A 23,393-nucleotide genomic window follows, 5' to 3' on the forward strand; every position below is an offset into this window, starting at 1 on the left:
GTGTGGGTAAGTCCTTGGTTTTAATGTACACATGGGCTTATCCACAGTTGTTGTTTTTTTCAATCAAGCAGTGCATAAATTTGGTGAAATAAATCCAGCAGTAAGGAAATTAGGGGCATCTGGGAAATGCCTTTAAGCCCATCTTCCCAAAGCATCCATAGATTCCCCATAACTGATTTTGAAATTTGGGCATCTTTTCAACAGTCACACCCTCTTAGTCCTTGTAATGATGAGCAGGTCAGAGGAGCAGAACTCAGCTTTATTAATGAACTGAGTACAACAAGCCTTCCCTTTATTTTCTGCCTCACTTTGTCCTGCCTCCTGTTTCTTTCACTGCCTATGCCCAGAGCTGTAGCTAGGCGATCTTGCGCCCTGGCAGAACCGTCCAGATTGCGCCCCCTAGCCACGGACAAATTAGCAATTCTTTCTGCCTCTCCTCCAACACCCCCCCCGCCACCCGTTCAATTTAGCCTCTACAGTGGTGCCCCGCAAGACGAATGCCTCGCAAGACGAAAAACTCGCTAGACGAAAGGGTTTTCCGTTTCCTGAGGTGCTTCGCAAGACGAATTTCCCTATGGGCTTGCTTCGCAAGATGAAAACGTCTTGCAAGTTTGTTTCCTGTTTCTTAAAACCGTTAATACCCAGGGTGCATTGCTTCAAGAGGTGCAGTTGCGACTTGACTTCGAGGAGCAACTCATAGCATTCGGTGTGGTAGCCTTTTTTGAGATTTTTGAAGACTTCGGTGATTTTTGAAGCTTTTCCAGAACTTCTTTTATGGCCATTTGGTAAGTTAAACTTTTAAAACTTTTTTGGGGGGCTTTTGGATTTTGGGTTGGGGTGTTAGGAATTCAAGGACTTCGTGTTGGGGAAGGGTCTGCAAGAATCTGGAAGCTTGTGGGGTTTTTTCTGTTTTTTTTCTGCTTTTTGGGACCATTGGGACAATTGGGGCAAACTGCCTTTTTTGAAAAAAAATTGTCTGGCTTTGGATTTCTGAGTGGAGGGTGGCTGGGGGGTTCAGGGAATTGTTGAGAAGGGGTTTGCAGGAATCTGGAAGCTTGTGGGGGGTTTTCTGCATTTTTCTGATTTGCTGTGAACATTGGGGCAAACTGCCATTTGTCTGGCTTTGGATTTCTGTGTGGTGGGTGGCTGGGTGGGGGTCAGGAAATTGTTGAGAAGGGGTTTGCAAGAATCTGGAAGCTTTTGCGGGTTTCTCTGCATTTTTCTGATTTGCTGTGTCCATTGGGGCAAACTGCCTTTTTTGAAAAAAAAAATTTTCTGGCTTTGGATTTCTGAGTGGAGGGTGGCTGGGGGGTTCAGAGAATTGTTGAGAAGGGGTTTGCAAGAATCTGGAAGCTTGTGTGGGGTTTTCTGATTTTTTCTGATTTTTTGGGACCATTGGGGCAAACTGCCTTTTTCGAATTTTTTTTTTTTCTGGCTTAGGATTTCTGAGTGGAGGGTGGCTGGGGGGTTCAGGGAATTGTTCAGAAGAGGTTTGCAAGAATCTGGAAGCTTGGGGGGGGGTTTCTGATTTTTCATGATTTTTTGGGACCATTGGGGCAAACTGCCTTTTTTGGGAAAAAAAATTTCTGGCTTTGGATTTCTGAGTGGAGGGTGGCTGGGGGGTTCAGAGAATTGTTGAGATGGGGTCTGCAGGAATCTGGAAGCTTTTGCAGGTTTTTCTGCATTTTTCTGATTTGCTGTGACCATTGGGGCTAACTGCCATTTTTTTAAAAAAAAAAAATTCTGGCTTTGGATTTCTGAGTGGAGGGTGGCTGGGGGGTTCAGGGAATTGTTGAGAAGGGGTTTGCAGGAATCTGGAAGCTCTTGCGGGTTTTTCTGCATTTTTCTTATTTGCTGTGACCATTGGGGCACAAAAAAAAATTGAAAAAAAAAATCTGGCTTTGGATTTCTGAGTGGAGGGTGGCTGGGGGGTGGTTCAGGGAATTGTTGAGAACGGGTTTGCAGGAATCTGGAAACTTTTGCGGGTTTTTCTGCATTTTTCTGATTTGCTGTGACCATTGGGGCAAACTGCCTTTTTTGGGAAAAAAAAATTCTGGTTTTGGATTTCTGAGTGGAGGGTGGCTGGGGGGTGGTTCAGGGAATTGTTGAGAAGGGGTTTGCAAGAATCTGGAAGCTTTTGCGGGTTTCTCTGCATTTTTCTGATTTGCTGTGACCATTGGGGCAAACTGCCTTTTTTGTAAAAAAAAAATTTCTGGCTTTGGATTTCTGAGTGGAGGGTGGCTGGGGGGTTCAGTGAATTGTTGAGAAGGGGTTTGCAAGAATCTGGAAGCTTGTGGGGGGGTTTTCTGATTTTTTCTGATTTTTTGGGAACAATGGGGCAAACTGCCTTTTTCGAATTTTTTTTTTCTGGCTTAGGATTTCTGAGTGGAGGGTGGCTGGGGGGTTCAGAGAATTGTTGAGAAGGGGTCTGCAGGAATCTGGAAGCTTGTGGGGTTTTTTTCTGATTTTTTCTGATTTCTTGGGACCATTGGGGCTAACTGCCATTTTTTAAAAAAAAAAAAATTCTGGCTTTGGATTTCTGAGTGGAGGGTGGCTGGGGGGTGGTTCAGGGAATTGTTGTGAAGGGGTTTGCAAGAATCTGGAAGCTTTTGCGGGTTTTTCTGCATTTTTCTGATTTGCTGCGACCATTGGGGCTAACTGCCTTTTTCGAATTTTTTTTTCTGGCTTAGGATTTCTGAGTGGAGGGTGGCTGGGGGGTTCAGAGAATTGTTCAGAAGGGGTCTGCAGGAATCTGGAAGCTTGTGGGGGTTTTTTCTGATTTTTTCTGATTTCTTGGGACCATTGGGACCTTTGGGGCAAACTGCCATTTTTTGAAAAAAAATTGTCTGGCTTTGGATTTCTGAGTGGAGGGTGGCTGGGGGGTTCAGGGAATTGTTGAGAAGGGGTTTGCAAGAATCTGGAAGCTTTTGCGGGTTTTTCTGCATTTTTCTGATTTGCTGTGACCATTGGGGAAAACTGCCTTTTTTGAAAAAAAAAATTCTGGCTTTGGATTTCTGAGTGGAGGGTGGCTGGGGGGTGGTTCAGGGAATTGTTGTGAAGGGGTTTGCAGGAATCTGGAAGCTCTTGCGGGTTTTTCTGCATTTTTCTGATTTGCTGTGACCATTGGGGCAAACTGCCTTTTTTGAAAACAAAAATTCTGGCTTTGGATTTCTGAGTGGAGGGTGGCTGGGGGGTGGTTCAGGGAATTGTTGAGAAGGGGTTTGCAGGATTCTGGAAACTTTTGCGGGTTTTTCTGCATTTTTCTGATTTGCTGTGACCATTGGGACAAACTGCCTTTTTTGAAAAAAAAAATTCTGGCTTTGGATTTCTGAGTGGAGGGTGGCTGGGGGTGGTTCAGGGAATTGTTGTGAAGGGGTTTGCAGGAATCTGGAAGCTTTTGCGGGTTTTTCTGCATTTTTCTGATTTGCTGTGACCATTGGGGCAAACTGCCTTTTTTGGGAAAAAAAATTCTGGCTTTGGATTTCTGAGTGGAGGGTGGCTGGGGGTGGTTCAGGGAATTGTTGTGAAGGGGTTTGCAGGAATCTGGAAGCTTTTGCGGGTTTTTCTGCATTTTTCTGATTTGCTGTGACCATTGGGGCAAACTGCCTTTTTTGAAAAAAAAAATTCTGGCTTTGGATTTCTGAGTGGAGGGTGGCTGGGGGGTTCAGGGAATTGTTGAGAAGGGGTTTGCAGGAATCTGGAAGCTTGGGGGGGGGGTTTCTGCATTTTTCAGCTTTGCTGTGACCATTGGGGCAAACTGCCATTTGTCTGGCTTTGGATTTCTGAGTGGAGGGTGGCTGGGAGGTTCAGGAAATTGTTGAGAAGGGGTTTGCAAGAATCTGGAAGCTTGTGGGGGTTTTTTTTATGATTTTTTCTGATTTTTTGGGACCATTGGGGCAAACTGCCTTTTTTGAAAAAAAAAATTCTGGCTTTGGATTTCTGAGTGGAGGGTGGCTGGGGGTGGTTCAGGGAATTGTTGTGAAGGGGTTTGCAGGAATCTGGAAGCTTTTGCGGGTTTTTCTGCATTTTTCTGATTTGCTGTGACCATTGGTGCAAACTGCCATTTAAAAAAAATAAAAAATTCTGGCTTTGGATTTCTGAGTGGAGGGTGGCTGGGGGGGGGGTTCAGGGAATTGTTGCGAAGGGGTCTGCAGGAATCTGGAAGCTTGTGGGGCTTTTTTCTGTTTTTTTCTGATTTTTTGGGACTATTGGGGCAAACTGCCATTTTTTTAAAAAAATTTGTCTGGCTTTGGATTTCTGAGTCGAGGGTGGCTGGGGGGTTCAGGGAATTGTTGAGAAGGGGTTTGCAGGAATCTGGAAGCTTGGGGGGGGCGTTTCTGCATTTTTCTGCTTTGCTGTGACCATTGGGGCAAACTGCCATTTGTCTGGCTTTGGATTTCTGAGTGGAGGGTGGCTGGGGGGTTCAGGAAATTGTTGAGAAGGGGTTTGCAAGAATCTGGAAGCTTGTGGGGGTTTTTTTTATGATTTTTTCTGATTTTTTGGGACCATTGGGGCAAACTGCCTTTTTTGAAACAAAAAATTATGGCTTTGGATTTCTAAGTGGAGCGTGGCTGGGGTGTGGTTCAGGGAATTGTTGAGAAGGGGTATGGAGGAATCTGGAAGCTTTTGCGGGTTTTTCTGATTTTTTCTGATTTTTTGGGACCATTGGGGCAAACTGCCATTTTTTTTAAAAAAAATTCTGGCTTTCGATTTCTGAGTGGAGGGTGGCTGGGGTGTTCAGGGAATTGTTGCGAAGTGGTTTGCAGGAATCTGGAAGCTTGGGGGGGGGGTTCTGCATTTTTCTGATTTTCTGTGACCATTGGGGAAAACTGCCATTTGTCTGGCTTTGGATTTCTGAGTGGAGGGTGGCTGGGGGGGGCGTGGTTCAGGGAATTGTTGAGAAGGGGTTTGCAAGAATCTGGAAGCTTTTGCGGGTTTTTATGCATTTTTCTGATTTGCTGTGACCATTGGGGAAAACTGCCTTTTTTGAAAAAAAAAATTTCAGGCTTTGGATTTCTGTGGGGGGGGGTCGGGGAATTGTTTTCTGGGAGGTTTGGTGCTTTTGGATTTTTTGGAAGTGAAGCACTGATTTTCTCTTTCTTGGGTTTGTGAAAGTAGGAGCTGTGCTGCCATGGGGCCCAAGAAAACTGCTGCTGCAGAGGCCGGCGAGAGGAAGAAGGAGAAGGTCACCATGGAAATGCAGAAGGAGATCATCCGGAAGCACGACGGTGGAATGCGTGTGACGGACCTCGCCAGGGAGTACGGGAGGAATCCATCCACCATCGGGACCATCCTGAAGATGAGGGAGAAGATCCTTGCGACGGACGTAGCCAAGGGAGTCACCAGGATCGTCAAGAACCACCCAGCTGTTCTGGAGGAGGTGGAGAAGCTGCTGCTCATCTGGTTAGAAGAGAAGCAGCGTGCAGGGGACACAGTGACTGAGGCCACCATTTGTGAGAAGGCCAAGGCCTTGCACACAGACCTCGTCCAGCAACAGCCAGGAACCTCAGGAGAGCCAGAAGTCTTCAAGGCAAGCAGAGGTTGGTTTGAGCGGTTCAAGGCAAGATCTGGAATCCACAGCGTGGTCAGGCATGGAGAGGCTGCCAGTTCTGATGTTCCTGCGGCTGAAGACTTTGCAGCGGAGTTCCTGGAGGTTGTGAAGACGGAGGGCTATGTTCCACAGCAGGTCTTCAACTGTGACGAGACCGGGCTGTTTTGAAGGAGGATGCCCAAAAGGACTTTCATCACCCAGGAGGAGGCCAAGTTGCCTGGCCACAAGCCCATGAAGGACTGTCTGACCCTGCTGTTCTGTGCCAACGCAAGTGACGACCTGAAGATCAAGCCCCTGCTGGAGAGAGAGACACTCCGAGAACCCACGGGCCTTCAAGAAACACAAGGTCGACAAGGAGCAGCTGAGTGTCATGTGGCGATCCAACAGTAGGGCTTGGGTCACACGTGTGCTGTTTGTGGACTGGGTCAATCTTGCTTTTGGCCCTGCTGTCAAACAGTACCTGCTGGACAATGACCTGCCACTGAAGGCTTTGCTCGTGATGGACAATGCTCCTGCTCATCCTAAAGGCCTTGAGGAGGACTTGTTGGAGGAGTTCAGCTTCATAAACATCCTGTTCCTGCCGCCTAACACCACGCCACCGCTCCAGCCGATGGATCAGCAGGTCATCGCCAATTTCAAAAAACTGTACACCAAGGAGCTTTTCAGGCGATGCTTCGAGGTGACCGATTGCACCACCACCCTGCGGGAATTCTGGAAGGACCACTTTGACATCGTCACCTGCTTGAAGATGATCACCACGGCCTGGAACGGGATCAGCCAGAGGAATTTGAATTGCGCTTTGCGCAGCCTGTGGCCGGACTGTGTGGCACCAAGTGACTCTGATGCACCAGAGTCAACAGTGGTGCAGGACATTGTTTCCTTGGGGAGGACCATGGGCCTGGAGGTCACAGAGGAGGACGTCAGCGAGCTGGTGGAGGAGCACGACCACGAGCTGACCACCCAGGAGCTTGTCGAACTGCAGGCAGAGGCTGCGCAGGAGCAGGCCTCGCTGGAAGAGGAGGAAGCAACTGAGGAACGGCTGTCCTCCAAAGAACTGAGGGACATTTGTCACAAGTGGAAAGATGTGCAGGCTTTTGCAGAGCGGCACCACCATGACAAGGGCCTGACCCATGACCTTGCGAACAGTTTTGACACGAGTGTCATGTCGTCTTTCAGGCAGGTCCTGAAAAGGCGGATGAAACAGCAGACCATGGACAGGTTCTTCACCAAGAAGCAAAGAGAAGAGGAACCTTCTTCGAGTTGTCCCCCAGAGTCTTAGAAAATGCTTTCCTGCCATGTTTACAAAGTTAAGTTATTGTTCCTTCAGTTTTTGAAATGCTCTTTACAGTATGTGTGACTTTAAAGAGCACTTAATAAACTGTTCTTGTACCAAATTTGGCTTTGTTTGGACTTTTTTTGACCATAGGAACGCATTAATTAATTTTCAATGCATTCCTATGGGAAACCGTGCTTCACAAGACGAAAAATTCGCTAGACGAAAAAACTCGCAGAACGAATTAATTTCGTCTTGCAGGGCACCACTGTATTTAAAACCTTTTCTTATGAGGCAATAATCAATATTTTTCTTTATAGACATATTTATGGACATATTTTAAGCCGATTTTGTACCCCCCTTGCCTGTGCCCCTGGCCACCTCACCACCCCCTAGCTATGGCCCAGCCTATGCCTACTGTTGTATGCTCAGCTATGGGCAAAAATACATGCTATCTTTTGAGGGTCTTCTTTTTCATCCATTCTTGTACCTTGCATAGTGAAGTCCTGCTTAAACCTTTCCATGGTTATGCTGCCTTGCCACTGAGGGCTTGTCCACACTTCCACTAGGAAGTGCCTAGGAAGTACAACTCTGAGCTGTTCCCTGCTTGTCCCATGCTTTCTAGGTATTGCCTTTGCCCCACCAATTTCCCCCAGGAAACCTTGTGAAATATACTCAGAGTCGCAAAGTGATTTCATGCTCTTTATTCAGCTCATAGACCAACCAGATTGCTGCAGTTTGGATCCTATTCAACTCAGTACATAACACCCCTCCCCTCTATCCCCTCTAAGTTCCAGTCCTGCCCGGGAGGTCGCATTCATAGTCCTCGAGGTACGCCGGCGGCCTACATGTGCGCTGCGGCCTGTGGTGTTCCCTGGTCCGGGGTTCAGGTTCTGGCTCGTGTTCCAAGGATGCTGGCTGTGATGGGCCTGTTTGGTCTGGCGCAACCGGCTCGCTCAGTCGTGGTTCTGGTTCCGGTGTCCTTTCGGCCTCGCGGGTCCTCTCTGTATTTACTGATTCTGCCTCTCCTGCTGGCCCCTCCTGCTCTATGGGCCTCACTGCCCCTCTGTTCCCTTGGCACTCCTCTGACCTTTCCTCCTCCTGGTTTTCTCCCGGGAATCGTCGCCGTATCTGGTCGCAGTGGCGGCGCCAGCATTGCCCCCCATCCGTTAGCACCTCGTATGACACAGGGCCAGTGACCCTGGTGACTGTGGCGGGTACCCATGCTGGGCCTGCCCCAAAATTCGTACACTGGGTCCTGGGCCTCGAAGGTCCGGGGGTTCCTGCCTTCCTCCACCACTACCTCATCCTGAGCTCTATCGGGGTGAAGGCGGTCCAATCTGATTGCAAGGCGCCGACCCATTAGTTGATCTGGGGGTGCTGTGCTGTGGTAGGAGGAATGTGGCAAGGCGGTACTCCCAATCCCCTTGCGTCATGCGGCGAAGGGTGTCCTTGGTGGTCCGCACCATGCGTTCTGCTTGGCCATTGGTGGCAGGGTGGAATGGCGCCGAACGGATGTGGCGGATGGCGTTCTGCGCTCTGAAGGTTTGGAATTCTCCTGACGTAAATGCAGTCCCGTTGTCTGAGACGAGTGTGTCAGGGAGCCTGTGGGTTGCAAACAGCCTGCATAGTACCCGGATGGCTGCGGATGTAGAAGTGGACGGTACCAGTGCGACTTCCAGTCATTTGGTGTAGGAGTCCACCACTATGAAGAATGTTTTCCCCTGAAAGGGGCCAGCGAAGTCCACATGCAGGCGTGACCATGGTGCTCGGGCAGACTCCCAGGACTGGACTGGGGCCCTTGGGGGATCTGGGTGGGATTCTTGGCAGGCCTGGCAGTGTTTGACCCAGGCCTCTATCTCTCCGTCGATCCCCGGGCACCACACATAACTCCTGGCCCGGGCCTTCATTCTTACTACCCCTGGGTGTGTCTTGTGTAGGGCTGTGAGGACCCTTTTGCGGAGGGGCTGGGGAACAACGACCCTGCTTCCCCATAACAGGCATCCCTTGTGGGCTGACAGTTCATGTTTGCGGGTTGTGTAGCCAGCGAATTCTGGCCCAGGGCTGCTGCTGGGCCATCCCCTCCACACCCAGTCCAGGACCCGGGAGATGACCCTGTCTTTCTTGGAATGGTGTGCAACTTCTTGTGCCTGAATGGGGCGGTCAGGAAGCAGCTCCAGGCTCATAACCTCTTGTGCAGGTGCTGGGTCGGGGCCTGTTTCCGGTAGTGGTAGCCTGCTGAGGGCGTCCGCATGGCCCATCGCCTTCCCAAGTCAGTGAATCAGTGCATACTGGTAGCTGGCAAGGAAAATTGACCACCTGAGGACGCAAGGAGACAGCACTTGGGGGTCTGCTTTTTGGGGGCAAACAAGCCAAGCAACGGCTTGTGGTCAGTCACCACGGTGAAGGGCCGCCCGTACAAGAAATCATGGAATTTTTTTACTCCCTTCACAATTGCCAACCCCTCCTTGTCTATTTGTGAGTAGTTCCGCTCGGTTGCGTTGAGTGTCTGGGAAAAGTATGCTACCGGTACCTCTCTTCCATCTGGGAGTTGGTGACCCAGGACAGTGCCAATGCCATAGGGCGAGGCGTCGCATGCTAGCACCACTGGCAGCCTCTCGAAGTGTGCCAAGACCGACTTTGAGACAAGCAAGTCCTTGACTGCCTGGAATGCAGCCTCCTGGCGCTGGCCCCACACCCAAGGGGCCCGCTTGTCCAGGAGTCTGTGTAGGGGCTCCGCTACCGCCGCCTTGTGGGGAAGGAAGGAATGGTAAAAGTTCAATAGTCCCAAGAAGGCCTGAAGTTCAGTCTTGCTCTTGGGCGCTGGGGCATCACAAATGGCCCGTACCTTGTCCCCAGTCGGGTGGACCCCTTCTGCGTCCACCATAAATCCCAGAAAGTCCACCTGAGGCACTCCTAGTAGACATTTTCCCGCTTCACCTTGAGACCCGCCGTCTGGAAACGGTGCAGAACGGTGCGGAGGCGGTCCTCAAACTCCTCTGGTGTGGGCCCGGCAAATAACACATCATTGAAGAAGGGGGTGACGCCAGGAATCCCTTTAAGGAGCGAGTCCATTAGATTCTGGAATATGCCTGGTGCCACACTGACACCGAATTGCAGCCGCTTTACCCTGAACGCTCCTCTGTGCGTCACAATCGTCTGTGCCTCTGCTGTGGCCTCATCTACTGGCAGCTGTTGATATGCTTGGGCCAAGTCCAGCTTGCCAAAAATTTTCGACCCAGCCAGGGTGGCAAGGACATGGCTGACCACTGGCACTGGGTATGCATGGGCCGTGAAGGCCTTATTTATGGTACATTTGTAGTCTGCGCAGATGCGGACCGAACCATTAGGCTTGACAGGTGTGACGATTGGGGTTTCCCAGGGGGCATTAGGCACCGGCTCCAGTACTCTTTGCTCTACGAGCTGGTCCAATTCCTCGTCTATACGGGGTTTCAGGGCGAATGGGACCCGGCGGGCCTTGAGCCTGAGCGGTCGTACTGCGGGGTCAAGCTGTAGAGCAATGGGGGGGGTATACTGTCCCAATTTCCCATCGAAAACTCCTGGAAATTCCTTGCATATGGCGTCCACGTCCACTTGTAAGGTAGTGTGGTTCACCCCGGTGATGCCTAGCCCCAGTGGTACAAACCATGCCAATCCCAGTAAGCTAATGTAGGGGCCCTTGACCACAAGCAAGTCCAGTTGCCGCGTCCGCCCTCGGTATTGCACCCTGAAGGTCCCCACCCCCATTGTGGGGACCTTACGTTTCTGGAAGTCCCGGAGGGTGAATGGGGCCGGCCTGAGTTTGGGACCCCCAGTAGGACACAGTTTCCTTAAGGTCCTTGCCGAGATTATGGATAGATTTGAACCCGTGTCATTGAACCCATAAATTTTCTCTACGTTGGGGTGGGGCAACTGGTATACCTGGAAGTCCGTGAGCTCCGTTGAGTTGCCTTGGTGCGTTGGGCCCTGGGACCTGGGGCTCTTGGATTGGTCATCTGATGCCTGGCGTCGGGTGGGCCGAGCTTGACACACCCGGGCGATGTGTCCCGATTTTCTGCACTGCCTGCACTCTGCGTTGCGGAAACGGCAGGTCCTCCTCTCGTGACTTTCCCCGCAGCTTGCGCAGTTCCCTCCTTCTCGTTGAGGCAGCTGTGGTATGTGGGCTGCTTGAGTGCGCTGCTGTACTCGGTGCACCTCCTCCCTGTCAGATCCTGAGTCGTCGGTGAGGTCTTCGTGGTGGACCCTCGGTTGGGGTGGCAGGCTCGGCCGTGCCTCTTGCGTCGACCTCTTGGCAGCTTCCGTAGCCAGGGCCTCCTCCAGAGCGACCTGGAACGTTCGGTCCTTCTTAGCGTAGAGGCGTCGTTGCAGCTTCTCATCCTCCAGGCCACCGACGAGGCGGTCACGAAGCATGTTCTCCAGCTCTGAGAAGTTGCAGAACCGGGCAGCTTGGCGGAGAGAGGTCACAAACCCAATTATGGTTTCCCCAGGGGCTTGCCGCTTTGCGTAGAAGGCATTTCGACGAGTCACCACTGAGGGCTGTGGCGAAAAGTGCCCCTTCAACTGTTCCATTATTGTTTTGTATGGAACAGTAGCAACATCTTCAGGCGCAAGGAGAGCCCGGGCGATTTCAAACGTCTCCTCTCCGCAGACGCTGAAGAATATTGCCCTCTTATTGGCGTCTTCTTCATCGGTGACCCCTTTGGCTTCTAGGAGGAAGGTGAAACGGGAGGCGTACGCTTCCCAGTCTCCAGATGCTGGGTTGAACGGCGAGAAGCTGCTGTCGGTTGCCATTCTGAGTTCCTTATGTCCCGGAGCTGAAGCCTGGATACACGGTGCGAGGCAGCGGTGCGGCAGGTGGCGGTGCTGCGGTGCGGTGTGTGGCAGTCAGCTCAGCGGGATCCTACCTTTGACGCCAGTGAAATATACTCAGAGTCGCAAAGTGATTTCATGCTCTTTATTCAGCTCATAGTGGTGAGGAGGAATGAATGAAAGTCCCCTCAAAGTATCTGCTTTATATACATTATTTACACAATGGGCTGCACATGATTGGCTAATTCTGGAATTCTACTATAAGAAGAGAAGAAGAAGAGTTTGGATTTGATATCCCGCCTTTCACTCCCCTTCAGGAGTCTCAAAGCGGCTAACATTCTCCTTTAGCCAATCAGGTTGTGGATTCACTTATATCTGGAGCGTGATTGGGTGGTTCCTGCCAACCAATCATACTGCTGCATTGTTCTAGAACCAATCAGACTGCTGCATTCTGAATCCTATTGTTCTAGGACCAATCAGACTGCTGCAATTTGGATCCTATTGTTCTAGGACCAATCAGACTGCTGCAATTTGGATCCTATTGTTCTAGGACCAATCAGACTGCTGCAGTTTGGATCCTATTCAACTCAGTACATAACACCTTGGCTTTGGTGCTAAATTGGTGATTGCCATTTGTTCCAATTTAGCACCAAAGAGAGGGTTTCCTGGGGGAAAGCAGCATGGCATATAGGAATGTGAATGAGCCCTGAGTTTCCCCCAGGGCCATGGGCCATTCCATCTTTCATAGTCTTCTCACCTTGCTTCCCTTGTTGACTCCATTTCTGGTGCATTGTTTGATGAGCAGCTCAGAGGAATTGAATCAGACATAATTTTAATTTCTGTCTCTCTGTCTCGCAACTCGGCACAGCTCTTTTCTATGCTTCTCCTCCTCTTCTTCACTGCCTCAGCGCCTCGCTCGCCCCCCCCCCCCCAGAACACAGAGCCCTCAGCAGAAAAGCACTGTGGGCTCTTCTGCTGTGGGCAGCTCTGCACGAGTTCAGGGCGAGCATTGATCAAGGAAGCGAGCCAGAAGAAGCTCTCTGGCTCGCGCCTTGGTTTAAATAGCCCCCTCCCCCCACCACGGATTGGCTGGCTGGAACTTTGACGTGTCCAGGACCTCCAGTGCTGCTCGCTGCCATGGCGTCCACCATGTTGCCTCGCCAGAAGTCCCCAGGCATAAATCTGGGGACATTAATTAAAAACCGGGGACAGATTTTGCCCGGGGACAGATTGGTGAATCCAGGGACTGTCCCTGGGAACCGGGGATGTCTGGTAGCCCTATGTTAAGAACATCTGAAGAGTCTGATGAAACAGGCCAACGATGGCACATCTAGTCCTGCATCCTGTTCTCACTGTGGCCAACAAGATGCATGTAGGAAACAGGCAAGCAGAGCCTGAGCACAAGAGCAACTCTGTCCTCCTGTGGCAACTGTCATAATGGACGGCCTGGTGAGGCTGTTGGCCCAGTGCACGGCAGCTGTGCAAAAGGGCATATTCTGCTCATCCAAATTAAACCATCAGAGTCGTCACCAACAGAAGTGGAATTTTTGTTGATCCTGTCATCCATGAGGCTTGTGCCATGTATGCAAGACCTCAGCTTGACTGCACAAGTGGTAAAAACCATTTAAGAAGGAACCCAACGGCTGGCTATTTGAGTCAAAAACTCCAGACAGGGTACAAGGAAGGATCTGAATATACAGGATGGGGGAATTGGGTTCAATAAGCATTTAATAAGCATTTAATAATAAGTGCTCTGGTCCATGGAGTCATGAAGAGTTGGACACGACTAAATAACAACAAGCCTTTTCAAAGACTGGTCCATGGAGTCACGAAGAGTCGGACACAACTAAATAACAACAAGCATTTTCAAAGACTGTGGTTGGGTGAAGGGATGCTGGGACAAATGGGTAGCAGGTGGTGGTTAGGGAGAGGATGAAACAGTCAAGATGACATATATTTGTGTGTGTGTGTTCTGGGGGAAAGCTCTCAAAGACTCCTTGTCCTGCAATGTATTACACATATTGTTGAACAGATCTAAAAGAGGGGAGGGTAAAAGAGAGGAGAGGCAAGGGAAGGGGGACTAGTTACCATTCTAACCCCCCCCCCTTTTTTATGGCTGCATCATATTAATGATTGTGAGCATGGAATCTGAGGATGATAGTTATTCTGGTGATAAACCATGGAGAGTAAGTTTGAGGTTGTGTACTATTGAAGAATATATCATGCTAGGGGGGGAGGAAAACATGGCAAAGACCCACGGATATTTTAGATGATAGAAAACCCTGGTAATGTCATCCAGATGTTACATTCATCCCATTGTGGGTGTAGACAGGATGTGCTTCCTTGGGCTTATAGCCTGAAGCTGCTAAGTAATTGTGGGTGTGGGCATCATAAAATCCTCAAGAACTTAGCCGAGATACACAATATATGAACTTCTCAGCATCTGACAGCACCAGTGGAACTAAAGTGATGTAATGCGGCTGTTTGCCCTTGGCACATTTTGGAACAGGGTGCAAATCAAGCATCCAAGATAATGTGTTGTGTAGGCAGTAAAAATATTGTTAGATTTTCTAACATTTTCCTTTCCCGTATAAAATAATTAAGCATATTTTCCAGATACTTTTGAAGCATTCAGACTACAAAACCCATGTTGCTGTGTGCAGCCTGTAGCAAAATATGAATGTGCAAGTATTTATGCAGCCTTGAGGCTACAGTATTATTAATATTACCCATCCTGGGGCAACCCAGTCAGATAGGCGAACTACTACTACTACTACTAGAATCGTAGAATTGTAGAGTTGGAAGGGACGAGGATCATGTAGTTCAACCTCCTGCAGTACTGCAATGTCAGCTAAAGTATCCATAACAGATGCCCATCCAACCTCTGCTTATAAACCTCCAATGAAGGAGACCCCAACCACCTTCCAAGGAAGTGTGTCCCAGAGTCAAACAGCTCTTACCGTCAGAAAGTTCTTCCTGGTGCTTAGAATCTTCTTGTAACTTGAAGCCATTTGTTCAGGTCCTTCCTTCTGGAGCCAGAGAAAACAAGCTTGCTCCATCTTCTATGAGATAGTCCAGATATTTGAAGATGGCTATCAATTCTCCTCTCAGTTTCTTCTTATCCATACTAAACATACCCAACTCCCTCAACAACAACTCCTCATAAGGCTTGCTTTCCAGACCCTTGATAATCTTGACTGCCCTCCTATGCACACATTCCATCTTGCCAATATCCTCCTTAAATGAGGGAGCCCAGACCAAGGCAAAAGAGAGCAGCAATATGACTTCCGTTGATTGGGACATTATTGATGAAGCCTAGAATAGCATTAGCTTTCTTTGCTGCTGCATCAGGTCCTAGGGCAGGTTACAACAATTAAAAAATTTAAACAGTTCATGCATTGCATGTTTCACTACAAACAGAGAGGCTTACCTGATGTAAGCAAGTGTTATTATTGGAAGAATGAGAGCACAGGTGATATAAAATATCTCTCAGATCAGCCATAGCCAGCCTCTGTAAATCCTTTGATCCACTCTCTTCCCTGGCAACCACGCTGCAACCAGTCTGAACCAGGACTCAACACTGTGATCTGTAAACAAGTTTGGACTAGAGGTGGTTTTCGTAGTGTTGCAGGGTTTGTTTTGTTTCTAAAGTACTGGCTGCACGAACTGAACTAGAAAATATATTACGTTCTGATGGACCTAGAAATAAACTGTTTCCAGCAACATTTTGACGTGGAATGAGAGGGCAATGTTTTAATATGCCTTTGCTGCAGGATTGCATTAATATTGCTGCATGCCCTCCCACCCCCTTTTGAGTGCTAAGAGACTCCAGGGGTGCTGTACTATGACCTATGGTTCCATTTCCTTGGAATGAAAGTGAATGGAGATCGTGAGGTCATTAGTATTTGTGGTTTTATTTACATACGTATAAAACCTGAGCATAAAAGGAAGGGCTCACATCATTAACACTCAAACAGATCTTTCTTCCCCATTTGGTTTCCATGGAAGCCCCAAGCCACAGCTTTGGGTCCAGCCCAGAGCAAGAGGAGCCTCTGTATTTCCAGTTTCCAGCAGTAGTCCCAAATTCTCTCACACACTCCTTAGCTTATTGTTCTCCATCCTAGGCTGATGTAGGTGAGGTAGGTAAAGGCCCACCCATTTGTTTCTCTTTGGACAGGTAGACATTGGCAGTACTTAATTGGCCAGCCCAGGCCAGCACCTTAACGAACGCAGTGATCTGGCTGGTTCAACAGGTTTCCTGTTATACTGTCTACCCTCATAGGTACAGAATCACAGGGTTGGAAGGGGCCCCATGGGCATTGTCTAGACTGACCCTCTTCCCAAACCTACAACAATATTACTGCTTTTTTATCATAATTTTTATTGAGTTTTCCATATTTCATTTCAGTTCAATACACATATTCACAACTTCTATTATTTGCTCAAAAGGAGCACTGACTTCCTCCCTCTTTCTGACATCCGTATGACATTAACATATCTATCGCATTTCCATAATCACTTCTATATCATGTATTAACATTAAGAAATCACACTCTCAACAATATTATTGCTTTTTAATAAATTTGTATTGAAATTTCTTAAATAAGAAATACATAACAAACACAACATACAAAACAAAACTTTACTGTGAACTTAGTATCAGAACTACTAGTTGATGCACCAAACTAATAAACAAACCAGAGGGCACAATGATATGGAGACACAGCAACCTGGAACATTAAATTCCAAATCTAATTTGTAGATTTTTACATTAAAGGTCAGAAATGTTTAAGTATTATACTAGTCCTTAACAGACGAGGAACATCTGGAAGGACGATTCTTCGCTGTTGACGCAAATCAAATTCAATAGACGGAGGCCAATAGTCTTTAAAGAATTTGTTTGGCTCTTGCTATGATTAATACAACAATGCTTCTTAATGCTATATTTTCTACATGTGTAGAAGGAGCAGGGCAGGGTAAGATGCCCTTGGAAGGTAATAGAGCAAATAATACAAGAGTTCTTGGGATCCAGGCTCAATTCTGCGTACATCCCTGAGTCATAGCCATTCTCTTGTTTGCAAATGAGAACTTTGCAATGTGATCAAATATTTCATGGTTTGCTGCTAAACATCTTCTGCTGCCATTGTATGGCCTCTAGGCAGCAAAGCCAGGCCGCGGTGACCTTCCATCCTTAAGACACTTATATCTTATTGATTTCAGTCTCCTATTTAAGCCATCACCGCAAGGCACCCTTCAATGTACGGAACATGGTTTCCAAAGCAATAGGGAGCGTGGGGGGGGTGTGCCCTCCCCGCTCCCATGTAAGACTGTTTTCTTCAAATGAACATTTCTCTGCCTGCAAGCGTTGCACACCTGCCCCATCTCCCGCTCTCTTAGCTTCTTTTCTTTTCTATTTTTGACTGAAGTAATAGAGATGTGGCTGCCCTGACATTTTGACAACAGCGTCTTTTTGATTGGTTTTGATTTAGCTTCTTTATGCTTCATTCCCCATCTGCGGAACTCAGTGAAGTGCCCTTCTGAGGACGGACTATTATTTTATCTGTTCTGAATCTCCCAACATTCAGCTTCATTGGATGTCCAAAAGTTCCAGTGTTATGAAATGGGGGGGGGGGGACCAGCACCATTTCTCTATCCACTTTCTCCATGCCCTGCATAATTGTAAAAACTTCCATAATGTTGCCTCTTACTTGCCTTTTCTCTAAACTAAAAAGTCCCAAAGGCTGCAACTTTTCATCACAGGGCAAGAGCTCCACTCCTTGATAATTTTGGTAGCTCTTTTCTAAACCTCTTCCATCTCTACGACAGCCTTTTTGATGCAAGGCAACTAGGACCATACACAGTTTTCAAATGCCTTCACAGCATTGATTTGTATAATAGCATTGTGATATTAGTAGTTCGATTTGCAGTTCCTTTTCCAATGACCCCTGGCATGGAATCTTTTTTTAAAAAATAACCATCTACCAGTAATTTGGTGGCCATCATTGTCTCCTGTGGAACCAAGTTCCACAGTCTTAACTCGCCTTTTCAGTCTGCCTTTTGATACTTGAGGTGTATATTCTTAGGATCCACCTTACTTTTGTGGTGGGGAGTTGTTATAAAACTGTTCTTAATATTGTGTTTTAATGTTGTAACCTACCCTGAAACCTTAGGGTGAAGGGTGGATAAATAAAAACAACAACCACAACTAGAGTAACTCCATGCTGCATGAAAGGTGGGGGTTTTTTTTTGGTTTTTTTGGTATCTGTCCTGAATCTGCCAACTTTAAACCTTAATGGAGGCCCACAAATTCTAATGTTATGAGAGAGGGAGGCAAATTTTCCTCTGTTGACTTTCTCCATGCCATGCATAATTTTGTAAACTTCTATCCTTTCACCTCTGAAATTCCCTCTGCTCTTTGGCCAGCCACTAGTCCTGTGAGTTGAGCAAACAAATGGCCAATGTCTGGACCTGAGACCAAGATGTGGATAAACGGACAAAGATGACCCCACTTAGAAAGCCCAGCCTATGGTCCAGTCCCCAGAAAATGTGGTTTACCTTCCTCTCTCAAAGCAGAGTTATGTGGAACGGAAAGAGCTGAAAATAGTATGCCTGCCATTCACCTTTTGTGCTAAATTGACTCTCCCCTGGGGATGCTACCAGATTTGATGTCCGCTTGGAAGAAGTCAGTTTTTCCTAAAAGGGGAGGCAGGAACAGTTTTGCAGTGACTGATCCAGGCAAAGCATAGCACGCAAACTGAGTTGGTGGCCAGGGTTTCCTGGCAGGCTACTTTGTGACTGAAGGGCCCTTCCTTTTGGAGCAGTGACTGTCCTCTGAAGTATTTACAAACAGTACAGAAGGCAAAGGAACTGTTAATATGCTCTTTGTATCCCTGATTCATTGTGGCTCCTGTGCTGGGATTAGGTATAATAGCCACCTTTGAGGATCCTGGTAGTGTCACACAGTCATGCGTTTCCTATTTGTTTCCTTCTTTTGACAGCAGTCAGAGATTTATTTATTTTTTAAATTATGGGTGGTATCAACAATATCTGGACATTTTCCGGGGTCAAAATTTGGGAGGGTGTCACCCACCCTTTCAAAAATGACAAAACGTCTACATGAAAGAAGCACTGTTTGTTTGTTTGTTTGTTGAGTTTGTACCCGGTTCTTCAGCCAAAAAAGCTCCCAGAGTGGTTCACAAACAATCAAAACAAGACAAATATGTTCCCAGAAGCTTTACCATATTTTTTAAAAATGACACACAAGGGCAAAGACACAGGGAGGGAAGAGGAAAAACAAAAACCCAGGTAGATTTCTAAACAGTTGTTCTTAGAATGACCAGCAGGTGATTGGTGCCTGGTGGAGCAGGGCCTTTGGCAAAGGTGATGGAGGTAGCTTCCTGCTTCCCACCTCTCCCGCTGAGGTCTCATCCACAGTTCCTCTTGTTCTGCTGCTTTCCCCCAGGGAAAACCACTCATTAGCACTCAGTTGGAGCAAACAGCAATTGGGTTTTCCAGAGACTGAGGTTTGCTCCGATTTAGAGCTAAAAAGTGGGTTTTCCCTGGGAAAAAAGAGAGACAAGGGGAAGTGTGGATAAGCCCCCAGGCAGCCTGAGGGAATGGCTTTCCCCCAAGGGCCATTTGAGGGGAGAGGAAGCCTGGTGGGGTTGGCCTGCCACAGTAGAGCCGATGGAGGGAGCCCTGCTTCGCAGTTCTCCCGCTGCTGGAATGTAAATGTTAAATGAAAATGTATTTTTACCTCTTGGCAACCTTAGGCTTGGCCAGGCAGTATGGTGTAGTGGGAGTAGGTCCAGGAAGATGTAGGTTCCCTCAGCCATGAAACTCTTTTAGGTAACGTTGTGTCAGCTGTTCTCAGACAGCCTACCTCACAGGGTTGTTGTGACGAAAAAATGAAGTGGGGGGGGGGACCATGTTTGCTGCCTGTACCTCCTTGGAATAAGGGCAGGATATAAATGTAGTAAAACAAAAACGAGTCAAAATCAGCCTAGCAAATTGTGAAAGCGTGGAGCTGTGCCAAGAGAGGGAAGGGGGGGGTAGTGGAATCAAACCAGCACAAACTGGCCCCTCCTCCTTGCTCACTTCACTGCAGCTGCCTGCCACCAAGTGGATATCTTTATTTTTCTCCAGGTGCTTCCACTAAACAGCCTTTCAGCTTTCTGAAATTTAATTGGATTCAAGTGATAGGAAAGGAGATTCTGACTAAAAATCAGGAGGATCTTCAGGAATCAGGAAGACTGTTTGACAGTGGAACGGACAACAAACCAACAAAGAAAAGGATTAACAAACCGTCGAAAAGCCATTGAAAACTCATCTTTCTGGTACGTAAGTGCAACCACACAACATGCACTTTCTACACACATAAAGCCGAGAGAATTCTCACCCACCCACAACATCTTGTTTTGAGTTGCTGCCTTTCCTTTCACAAGCGCCATCATTCCTTTTGCTCTCAAATTATTATTTTCTCTTCGCTACAAGGGCTGAAATCCACGCAGGCATCCCCACCCCCTCCTCTCACCACACACTCCTCCCTCGCTTCTCTCGGCAGAACACGCCGGGCCATTTCCAGTTATTGTCCATGCAGCCGCCAGAACCACCCGAAACACCCTCTTATTTGCTGCAACAAAATGCTCAGCTTCATTTCATCCGTTTGTTTATTTTGAAGCTCTTTTCCATTTAAAATGCATAAAACCATACAGTAAAACCATATTTAAAAGGTTAAAACCAGGCATCAGTTATGGAAAGACGCATTCATAATTGCCTGCACAGGCCAGACAAAATAGAAAAATCTTCAGCAGGCGTTTAAAAGTTGGCACAGAAGGCACCTGTTGAAGCTTTTGCATGGTAGCTGCAGGAGCTGCATCGAGGAACAGAGCCTGAGGCAGAGGAATGCCTGAAGCGCTTGGCTCCCTTTGACTCTCAGCCAGTTCCAACAATCTCCTGTTGAATAATGCCTTGCTCTGCTGACAACACCCCTCCTCTCCCCATGTTTTGAAGAGCACATGGCCAATAGGGATAGCAGATAAATTCAGTTTGGGTCACACTTTTATGAAACCTTACCTAACTTTGGTTTCATATTTATATCTTGCCAGTTTCTCAGTTCTGTGGCTTACACAGATAAAACAGAACAAGCCAGAAACATTGAGACAACCGTCATTAAATGCTATTAAACACTAATAGAATTAAAACAGTATTTTTAAAAATCCATTAAAAACACAGACAATAACTAAAAAAACAAAAACAAACCGAAAACGAGCCCTTTCATTAGAATCAGTCAGTTTCCAAAGGCTTGTTTGGAAAGTCTTCACCTGCTGGTGGAAGGACAGCAAGGAGGGAACCAGTCTGGCTTCTTTAGGGAGGGAGCTCCAGAGTCTGGGAGCAGCCACCACCAAGAAGGCCCCGTCTTGCATCCCCAGCAAGCGTGAGGGTGCTGGGACCGAAAGAATAACCTCCTCAGCATCTGGGCAGGTTCGTTTGAGGGAATGCGATATTTCAGAGAGCCTGGGCTTAAGCAATATAGGATTTTACATCTGTGACTATATTTAGGAGTGGTGGCTCTGGCGCCCTTGTTACATTTGAGCCTGTGTGCAAATGAGCACATCCCCTGGTACACATCATCAGTGCTGGTTGTTCACAGTACAGTGCAATGAATTTGTGGTATTCTTTATTGCAGTTTCACAGCTCTCCCCTCCCCCCCACTCCCAGCTGCTCACATCAGCATGGCTTCAATTTTATTTTGTTTGTATACTCTGGGCAGGAGGCATTGATGTGGGATGTCTTTACCAATGCAAAGGTGTTTCACATCTTAGCTTAGGAATGGCTTTGTATGCTGCTGCTTTGAGAAACAATGCGTCAGACAGTAGTATCTTACAACGAAGTAGTGGATAGGATTTGGATAGTGCTATGTGAACACAGGTTAAAATCCTAGCGCTGGAGAACGAATGAGTGCACAGTAGGTGGTATTGTGAAAACTGCCCCAGGTTCAAATCCTCAGGGTAGCTATGGGGATAAAAAGGGCAAGAGGGTGAACCATCTATGCTGCCTTCAGCTTCTTGAAGGAAGTTAGTATATATGTGTAATTAAAAAACAGCAACAGTACATTTGGCTTTAGACATAGGGCTGATCCATACTTTTGTTGTGCTGCCAATTCTAGACGCTGGTCTGTGATGTGGAGGCATGGATCTGAGTAGTTATTTAATTGACATTTGTTCCGATTCTGGAGTAAACAGTGGGTTTTCCCGGGGAAAGCAGTGGGACAAAAGAAAAACCTCTTGGACCTGTGTAGATGAGCCCATTCTTGCAGGACAAGGCATCAGATTTCCCATACCCCAACCCATATACAGTATTACAGTTACACTGCCTGCAGCAGACTTTCCTCTGCCTACATCAAGCTGTCAGATAGGTTTTTTTAAAGGGCAGCATCCTCTTTCTTTCTGCCCATGTGTTGCTGGTTAACATTTGACATGCCAAAGAACATCTTCTGAGCACATGCTTTTTTCCCGCTGCAGAAAGGAAGAGTTGGTTTCAATTAGAGGAGTGAAAGGGAAATGTTGTTATGATGGCATCAGCCTCCACTTGTCAGCATTATAGTCAATGGGACAAAAGCGCATGGTTTCTGTTTTGTTCTGTTCTATGAAATACATTTATCGTAATGTCTGAAGGCACTGAGCTTTTTATCTTTAAAAGACCAACCCTGTAATAAGCACGCATTGGAGAGGATGCTTGCAGAAATGATATTGAGGTCGTGGAAGCCACAGTTTCTTGCACACCCAGAGGAGGAGGAGGGGCTAAGATACACTCCTGAAGAAAGAGCAGGTGGGCTCAGTGAGGAGGAAGCAATCCATGTATTGTTTAAACCAGACCACAACTCCCATCAGCATACAGCTGTGCTGGTTGGAGCTAACGGGACATGCATACAGTTCAACTTTTTCAGATCAAAGCTGGGACACGCGTCTTCCAGAACATGCTCCCAGGCAAGTCATGTGATTCGCATTGCAATATTGTCCTGGGGGGGGGGGGCAAGCATTTTTCAGGGTAAGATCATGGTACGTGAGATCGCAGCACCCAAAATGGCCACAGTGACCTCTTGTAAAAAAAAAGGGACGTCCCGTTTCCCCCCGGGGCACTTGGCAGGTACGGACTCGTAGCGCAAAACAACTGGAGGGCACCAGGTCAGTGGAGCCTGGTTTAAATATATACTAGGGGGAAGAGAGCCAATTGTGCTGTAGCAATTAAAGTGTCAGACTAACCTGGGAGAGACCAGGATGCAAATCCACACTTAGCCATGAAGCTCATTGACTGACCCTGGTCCATGAAGATGCTTCTCGGTCTCCTCCTACCTTACATGGGCGTTGTAGGAATTAATTGAGGAGGGGAAGAATGCCACCTTGAGCAACTTGGTAGAAAAGCTGGCATAGAAATGCAATGAATGGATGAATTAGTAAGTAAACTATCTATAGTGTTGTTAAACAAAATCACTCTGAAGAAGAAAGTTGCACATCTTTCCCCAGCTTTGGTCCAAACAGAGCTTTAGCAAGAACCTCCCATATCCCTTGACTCAGAGGGGGTGGCATTTGAAAACCCCTGTAAATTCTCGTTCCTGAGTCACGATCTCAGAGCACGCAGCGACTTCAAAGTATGTGACAAATCCATGTGCTGAGCCAGGGACAGCAAGAGCGGCTTTGCTCACACTTGGAGAAAAAAACCCCAATTCAGCACTGGGGAGGCAGAAGCTCTCGTTCTCTG

At 47.6% G+C, this 23,393-nt stretch overlaps 1 long non-coding RNA gene across 3 annotated transcripts in view; it reads left to right on the forward strand.

Moving 5' to 3' along the window:
* LOC310669727 overlaps positions 1-23,393 on the forward strand; it is a 63,941-nt gene that overhangs the window by 1,204 nt on the left and 39,344 nt on the right. For all 3 annotated transcript variants that reach the window (XR_014507326.1, XR_014507327.1, XR_014507328.1), the window contains exon 2: positions 19,779-19,969. This is a non-coding gene — a long non-coding RNA (uncharacterized lncRNA). The remainder of the gene's footprint in view (positions 1-19,778; positions 19,970-23,393) is intronic.

This window comes from Podarcis tiliguerta (assembly GCF_965153285.1).
Source record: "Podarcis tiliguerta genome assembly, chromosome: Z".
NCBI lineage: Eukaryota > Metazoa > Chordata > Lepidosauria > Squamata > Lacertidae > Podarcis > Podarcis tiliguerta.